This window comes from Camellia sinensis, chromosome 12, assembly GCF_055761805.1.
Source record: "Camellia sinensis isolate YWXY chromosome 12, ASM5576180v1, whole genome shotgun sequence".
In the NCBI taxonomy this organism is placed as follows: Eukaryota; Viridiplantae; Streptophyta; class Magnoliopsida; order Ericales; family Theaceae; genus Camellia; species Camellia sinensis.
Window position 1 is genome coordinate 161,366,916 of NC_138972.1, and position 9,042 is coordinate 161,375,957.

The following is a 9,042-nucleotide window of genomic DNA, read 5'->3' on the forward strand; positions in this document are numbered from 1 at the left end:
TTTTTGTTTTGTTTTGTTTTGTTTTGTTTTGGTTTTTGAGAAACCGTAGGGACCTTTTCTAATGAACCTTTTCATATTTTCATATTTTTAGTCATTTAATTTTTTAGATGGATCTAATTTTGATATATCTAAAAAATACAAAAATTAAATGATTAAAATATTAAAAAAGGAAAATAAAAATTTGTCTAAAAATAGTTTGTGAAAAATTAAACCAAACTATACAGTTGTAACGAATTAAATCTAATAAATATTGTAATATAAATATAATAGTAAAATTGAATTTTGTAACTTAGGAAGGTTTTAAAACTAATAAATTTTTACCATCTAAAAAAAACTAATAAATTTAGCCCCAATAATGAAATTACTAAATATGGAAAATTTTGATTTTTTTATTAAAACTTCGTACAAAGACCGAATCTGCTATCCATTTGAACTCATCTCGATAGGTGAGTTCCTCTCTTTCTTCTTCCTCTTCGATTCTTCTTTCTCTCTTTTTTCAGATTTATTTCTGAAGATATTCCTTGGCGAGTTTTTCTGAGATTTTTTTAAAGTTTCTTTATGCAGGGATGAGAGTCCAGGATGCAAAGAATTTGATCAAGAACAGACTTCTAGACCTTGGAGAAGCTATGATGTGCAGTGAACCTAAGAAGAGGTCATTTCAAGATTAGGGGATGAGTGCGTTGTGGCTCTGATTGATCAGTGGTACATCACTTATGGTGAATCAAATTGGAAGGAGGAGGCAGAGAAGTGCCTGACTAGTATGAATCTCTTTAGTGACGAGACTCGGCATGGTTTTGAGCATACATTGAGCTGGCTAAATCAATGCGCATGTTTGCACTATTTTGGGCTTGGGACTCATATTCATTGGGACGAGGAGTTTCTTGTGGAGCCTTTGTCTGATTTGGCATATGATTCTATTTGTCACATGTAACAGAAAAGAGATATGTATGGCTCTGATACTTCATTAGTGAAACCACAGCAGTTGACAAAGATGAGGTCTGGGATTTCTTGTTCTGCAGTGGCCCTTGTTCTGCGGTATCTTTGCAGATAACTTCGGCCTAACCGAGATTACCTCGGCGTCATGACCAGAATACGTGGCACATCGGCTGACATTTCGGTGCCACCTCGGCCACGTGTTGTCATTAAAAAATTATGTCCCCACAGTATATATGAAAGAAATTTACCGAATAACTTGTTAGTAAATCCCATTTCATCTGCATGCTTGTTCAAATTTCAAAATTTAACTTTACATAGTTTAAAAGAGTCACTACACCAAAATTGGGCTTTAGCGGCAGTTTTTTACCGTCGTTAAAGGATGTAAAACCGCCGTTAAAGGTTTTAACGACGGTAATTTAGGACCGCCGTTTATACTCGTATCGGAAAAAGTACAACCGTCGTAAAAAGGTAAATTATCGTTGTTAAAAGTCGACCAAAAATGGCAGTAATATAGGACCAAAAACGGTTGTTCTTTACCGCCGTAAATAGGTTCAAATTTTTTAAAAAATAATTCTTTCTTCTTGCACCCCCCAAGCCTCAAACCCGTGACCTTTAATCCATGCACACCAACCACTACACCACAACCACTCTATATGAAATATATTCCCTAAATAAATATTTAAACATTACTTTTGCTTTATTGTAGATGGTCATATTCAACCTCTGGCCGCGCGTGGTCACCACACGCCGGAGTTCCGCCGGAGCTCCACCGGCAAAGACCGCCGTCATTAACAGCGGTAATGAGAGGGCTTTAGCGGCGGTTTTGTTACCGCCGTTAAAAGATGGCTTTAGTGGCAGTTTTTTTGACGGTTTCATTACTGCCGTTAAAGATACTTTAGCGGCGGTTTTTTAAACGGCGGTAACGAAACCGTCGTTAAAGATACATTAACGGCGGTATTAACGGCGGTTTCGTTACCGCTGTTAATAGTATCTTTAACGACGGCAACGAAAATTGCTGTTAAAAAAATCGCCGTCAATATCGTGTTTTGGCATAGTGAGTAAGTGGTTGGAGTCTAAATGTAAAGCAATACATTTCCTATTTCCCTCCTACCCGTAACTAAATAAATAAATAGAAATGGTTCCCTAAAACAGAAAAATATCTGAAAGAGTTCCTTTTTGAGTTGCACCAAGTTGTTTCCTTTCTTTGAGATGCACACAATCAAAGATTTTTTGGAGCCATTAATTACTCATTTAACTTTGTACAAAGGATAGTTGTGAAAAGCCACCTACAACACACCTAGCAATAATGGACATTAAAGAATAATCTTTTACTCAACACTAGTTGATATTGTCTAAATTCCATGAACAAAATTTATATTCATTATAGTGGCTTCCCGTAAACATAGGAGTATTAGTTTTACGGGTAACCAATGCTGTCCTGATTGACTTTACAGACCCAAGTCCAGTTTCTCTTTACATACATGAATATTACAATTATGCATGTATTTATTAGTATTCTATTCTCCACAACGTGACGTAAGCATTCAGTATTATCCATTGCAAAACCCCACTCACGCTCTAGAACACCAAAGAAAAGAAAACCACCACCCAACCCCAACCCCAACCCCAACCCCATGGCAGACCCTCTCACTACCAACTCTCTGTGCCATTTGTTTCCAATAAAAATTAAAGATCAATTGAAGCTGAAAAAACAAAACCTCTGTATTGATCAGTGTCACTGATGAGTTTTATGCCATTATTATGGGTTGGGTTTGGTGGAGATTTTGTGCAAGTGATGTTGTTGTTGTAGAGTAGAGGGGATGAAATCGGAGGTAAGTGGAGAGGTGGTGGAGGTCGCAGTGGTCGGTGATGGAGGAGCTGCTGGGCTGAGAAAGGAACTTGGAAGCAGAGGGAGAGAGAGAGATAGAGATAGAGTAGCTAGCTGATTAGATTAGATGTGAAGAGATGCAAAATTTTTGAAAATTTCACAAAACAATTACTATTATGTGGCTTTTTTGATTGATTGCGTATCCATCCGTAAATAGTATTTGTTTGGGTATCTAATACGGGACGCCCAGTTTATAACTTATTATTCTCATTTTGGAACTAAAACATTTGTTGATCTTGAGATTTTATAATTCCTTACTATTTTGTCTTTAAAACTAATACTAATTCTAATACATTCATCAATTTGGCAGATACCACAGCCTACACCATACAGAGATGGGCACCAATTATTGCATTTTTATGCCTCTCTATGATGCATTGGGCAATACCCTCAATAGCGAATCATGGGACCTGCACAAAACGTTACTTTTAAATTCAGGTATCTCCCTCTCCAAACAAAGAATACCCTAATAATTCCTTCCTGCTTAATCATATCATATCATATCATATATATTTATTGTCCTTACCAAATGCGTACTGATTTAACACGTAATTGTTCACTGTATATGAATTTGTGTGTGCCAATTCACATTAAAAACAAAAATGAAAAAAAAAAAAAAAAAAGTTTGATAAGAAGCGGGACCACATACTGATTACAAAAAAATTTGGTGTATCAGGTGGTTGTAGTCATTCTTGTACCTAAGGTGGGATTAATAACAATAACCTGGAAATGCTTTTTTGTACTACTGTCAAAAAAAATGAGACACAAAATTTCACGAATGAAATGAGATGACCCCTTCTCTCTTCTGTAAAATTTTGTTTGAGAATTGTTATGATTAATTAAATAAGAAAATAAGACAAGAAAAGCTAGCACAGCATTTTTGTTTCTGGATAAATAAAATAATGGTCATCCTCCATTGTATGGGCACATTGAATGCAGGTAGGAACTGGAGGGTACCTGATTTTGTATTCTTGGCACATGTGGTGGATATATAACAGCTTCCCTACACAGCCAGTTTGTATTCCGGTCATTCGCGTCGAAGCCCTTCAGGACCAGGATCTTCTTGCTCCCAATTTGGCCACTTGCATTAACAGTGATGCTGGTGATGTGGGCTAAGTCTAAGACCTTCTCGGTCTCATTCTACAACCTCAGAGGCCGCTTGCACCACACTTGGGCTGTACCTCGCTTTGGTTTTCAGGTCTTTCTCTCTACTTTTTAATGTTTATTGTTTCTTCAACTCACACTGCTCTTGCCATTTTTTATGAATTAATCAATTAGGTTCTCAATTTGATGATTATCTTGACTTCCTTTTTCTTTTCTCTTTTTAAATTTTTTTTTTGAATATATATATATGCAGTATTTCTCGCCATTTGCTAGAGAGGGCATCAATAAGCACATAGAGGAGGCAATTCTCAGGGCCGATAGGTTTAGCCTTGCTGCATTGAATAAGGTTGCTCTCTCTCTCTCTCTCTCATACCCACCCACCCGCAAATTACTGTCTTGTCCTTTTGGGGGTACTGGGAAACACAAAACAACAAGGAATAATTTTTTTCCATTGTACCAAATAGTAAGGAAAAGTATTTTTACCCCCAAGTAACCATACCACATTTCAGCTAGTGAAATTCATGATTCCAATGTTCAATTTTCTCATGTACTTCAAATTAAACTTGCATGAGGTACCCACCTACCATATCCAACTATACATAAATTTAAACATTGCACTTGTTCAATAAGCAATCAATTTGATAAGATGTTTGTATGAAATTATCTATAATCAACTATATTAATTATGAAAAAAAATGACTAAATGTAGAATGAAGCTCCCAATGGGGGTGGAATGCTGTTTGTGAACAAGCATCCAAACCTTAAAGTTCAAGTTGTCCATGGAAACACTTTAACTGTGGCTGTAACTCTTAACCAAATCCCTGGGGATGTGGACGAGGTGTTTTTAACAAGAGCTACTTCAAAACTCGGAATAGCAATTGCCCTTTACCTTTGCAGACGGAGAGTACGAGTGTTTGTAAGTGTTAAATTTAATGTATAAAGAGAAATAGAGAATTGTATAGATATTGATTGTATTATTGATTGATGTTGAATATGTTTACAATGATGCCTATATATAGAAGAGTAGAATAGGTAGGTGTGTAGTAGGTGGAGTAGGTGGTAGTAGGTGGTAGTGGTATAGGTGTGTAGTAGGTGGAGTAGGTGGTAGTATGTGGTAGTGGTAGGTTTTAACAGCCCCCCGCAAACTCAATGAGGAGAGACACAAATCAACTTGAGTTTGGAAAGAGTAACAAAATAAGAAAATACATAAAAGAAAAGAGGATAGGAGACACTGTATGGTCGTGTCAGACCGTTGGTGAAGACACTGTATGATGGTGTCAGACCGGTGTAGGAGCTAACCGGAATCAATGTCGGAACAGTTTATGGGGTTATGTCGGACCGTTGGAAAAATTAACCGGAATCAATGTCGGGACAGTTTATGGGGTCATGTCGGACCGTTGGAAAAGCTAATCGGAATCAATGTCGGGACAGTTTATGGGGTCATGCCGGACCGCTAAAAAGTCGCACCCTCAAAAGGTGTGCCCAATCTTTCAAAAGGCGTGCCATCAAAAGGCGTGCCCAATCCATAAAAAGGTGTGCCGGACATTATGGCGATGCGCGTGACTACCTTGGCTTGCGCGCCCATGTTGTCATCTAGCGGCGAGCGGTGCACGATGCGCCTGTCTGCCTTGGCTATTTAACCAAGACGGAGGCTGAGGCTGAGGCAGAGGCTGAGACAAAAACCTGCTGAAAACCTCTGAAAAACTCTTCGTTTTCTGAGAGAGATACTCTGTAACACTCTGTTGCCCAGAAAATGGCATCTTCTTCCCGTGGTCTACTCACTCTCTTTCCAGACCTCAACGAGTCCACAAGAGAGATAACTGGTGCGGTTGCCCTTGAACCTCAACCAAGCGCCTCTGAGTTTGCTCCGTTGACCTTTCCTATGCGGTCTATGGAGCAAAGAATGGCAGCACAATCAGATATTGAGGCCAATCAGTATACATTGATGTCATGTGTGGAGACGATGACGGCAGTCACAAACTTGTCGCACCGACTGCAGAGTAGGACAAATGAGGTGCAGCAGTTAAACGCCCAACTGGCTCTGCTCCAGCGCATGTATAAGGATGCGCGAGCAGAAATATGTGTACTAAAGGCGGAAAACAAGGAGCTGAAGCGGAAGTCCACCATTATGTTCCGATTCGGAGGTCCGCCAGATGCTGCGGTGGAGGAGCAAGGGGGAGTGAACGGGCTCGGCGGCGTGAGAAACACGGAGGCAGCACCGTCAAGGGCCGCCCAGGACGGAGGTAAGAAGAAGAGACCAGCGGCAGAGTAGAGAAGGGAAAATCCTGCTTGTGGATGTGGTTGTTTTGTTTTTGTGTGTTTGTTTATGTGGTTTTTTTTTTTTTTTTTTTTGAAAAATGGTGATCAGGGCGAAGTCCCGATATGAATAAAATGAGTTTATTGTGCAAATCCGAATGGCTTGAAGGTACAAGACTAAGTAGAAAAATTAGATGGAATGAATAGAAGGGTTTTTTTTTTTTTAAAAAAAAAAAAGAAAAGATAAAAGGTTGAGGTTCAAGGAAAAGTTGGGCGGTGGAAAGAAGAAAAAGAAAAAAAAAATATATATATATATATATATATATATATAAGATAAAGAATGTTTAGGCGGTGGAAAATGTGATGATGGTTTTGGATGGAGAATATTTTAGAATGGAAAAGTGGATATAATAATAATAAGAAAAGGGAATTGGGTGGCCCGAGGAGGGTTCAATTCTTTTTGGTATAAATAAATAAATAAAAGAAAAAAGAAAAGAAGAATGGTTGTCCTACCAATAATAAAGTAAATGATAAGATGATAGATTATTGTCTAGGTGGGCACAGGATATAGATTATTTAAATGATAAGAAGAATTATTTTATGAGAGAGTGGGAGGAAGATAATGAAAACAATGTGTGGTGGAAAAGGTGGGACACTCAAACAACTGTGTTTTCACCGGAGTTGTTTTTTTTTTTTTTTCAAATCGAGCTGTGCGAAAGCTCTTTCTTTACTCGCTGCGACGGCTTGCAACTTCAACTGAACAGACAAAGCCTCAAAACCCTAGCCATGTCGCTGGTAGCGAATGAAGAGTTCCAGCACATTCTGCGAGTGCAGAACACGAACATGGATGGGAAACAGAAGATCATGTTTGCAATGACATCCATCAAAGGTATCGGCCGTCGTTTCACCAACATCGTCTGCAAGAAAGCCGATGTCGACATGAACAAGAGGGCTGGTGAACTCTCAAATCAAGAAATTGGTAGAGTGGATCACATGGGTTTTGCTTCCTTGTTAGTGTTTTTTTTTTTTTTTTTTGTGCTTCAAACTACACTATTCCCTTCAGGTGAAAATGGCCACAGTTGAGGTTGTGTTAGCTGCATCAGCACTCTCAAAGGAGATCACTAAAGAGGAGCCAACCAAGGCTGAAGAGATAACAACCACAGAAGAGGCAGTGGCTCCACCACCACCAACAGCGGCTGAGCCACCAGCAGAAGAAGAGAAGGTAACAGAAACAGCCGCCGCACCAGAGGAACCAGCTGCTCCAGAACCCGAAGCCCTGGTCGCTGAAGTTGAGGCCAAGGAGGAGAAAGTTGTGGAAGAAGTAGCTGAGGTGGTGGCAGAGTTAAAGAAACTACAGAGTCTGTCAAGGCACCCGAGCCGGTGATTGAAGCTCCTAAAGATGAAGTTGTTGTTGAAAAGGAAGAAGAGAGACAAGAGTTCAGTTATGGAATTTGTGGCAGCGGATGGAATTTGTGTAGAGGTCCGGCGGGCGGCCAAGGCGAGACTGCCGCCCGCCGGTGAAGCAGATTGACTAGGTTGTTAACCTTGCTCTGATACCATGTTAAATTTAATGTATAAAGAGAAATAGAGAATTGTATAGATATTGATTGTATTATTGATTGATGTTGAATATGTTTACAATGATGCCTATATATAGAAGAGTAGAGTAGGTAGGCGTGTAGTAGGTGGAGTAGGTGGTAGTAGGTGGTAGTGATATAGGTGTGTAGTTGGTGGTAGTAGGTGGTAGTGGTAGGTTTTAACAGTAAGTATTGTCAATTTGTCATTTAATTGAATTTTATTTTTTTTTATTTTTTTTCTAAAGGGTTGAAGCATAGTGCAGATGTTAACCTTTCAATTGATAGATTTGAGAAGATACAGAAGGAAGCCCCAACTGAGTTTCGAAAATACTTAGTCCAAGTCACAAAATATCAAGCAGCCAAGAGCTGTAAAGTATATATAACATAATATACACCTGAAGTTATTCAAAACATTAACTAGCATTGATGCCGAGTTCAATTAATCAAATGTGAAATAAGCTTCGCTAATAAATTTCTTAAAATCCTATCTATTCATGTATTTACATTTATATTCAATTCTATGTGTAGTTTCTATGTTGCAAAGATATGCATTGGTATGTGTTGAATTTTGTTGTTTACCATGATAGACTTGGGTAGTTGGTAAGTGGATAACACCAAAGAGAGCAAAGTTGGGCCCCAGCTGGAACACATTTTCACCGATTTGTAGTCCCACCAATATTTGCCCTTCAGAGGAGACTGCACTTACGGTGATCTTGCAGCCATGAAGTTTCTTGATGATGTACATGGGCTTGGATATTGTGAGGTATACGTATATATACCCTCCCCCAATCTTCCTTTGTTTCATGTTTTTATCACAATAATATCATATTTTCACTTCTTTTTTTTAAAAGAAAAAAAAAAATTTGTTGGGAAACAAACAAACAGTATACGATGGAGAGAGGAGTCATGAATATTATGAATATTTACCGAAAACTTAAAAAGAAAATATTATTTTGCTCTAAATTATCACTAAAAAAGTAAATTAACTTTTATTCTTTTAATAATACCAATTATATACCTGAATTATTTGCTTTTCTTTTAATTTTACCTTAGCATTAATTATGATCTATAACAAAATAAAAGTTGCCAACATGACAATCATACTTCATTTACTTTATTATTTTATCTTCAAACTATCCGTATAATATTAATTACTTCCTTGAATAAATTGAAATTTGAGAGTACCAATGTTATAAAAAATGCTAGACACCAAAAATTTTACCAAATATCTCACATGAATGTGGAATCTACAATCACATGAGACATTTAGTAGAATTTTTA

The 9,042-nt window shown here is 38.0% G+C and overlaps 1 long non-coding RNA gene and 1 pseudogene across 1 annotated transcript; both read left to right on the forward strand.

The window, feature by feature from the left end:
* The first annotated feature begins 370 nt into the window (after positions 1-370).
* Positions 371-8,742, forward strand: LOC114284712 (very-long-chain aldehyde decarbonylase CER3-like; annotated as a pseudogene).
* LOC145803396 (uncharacterized) lies at positions 5,389-7,991 on the forward strand. The gene is made up of 2 exons (XR_014345504.1): positions 5,389-7,163; positions 7,248-7,991. It is a non-coding gene; the product is annotated as an uncharacterized LOC145803396 (long non-coding RNA).
* Positions 8,743-9,042: the final 300 nt, after the last annotated feature.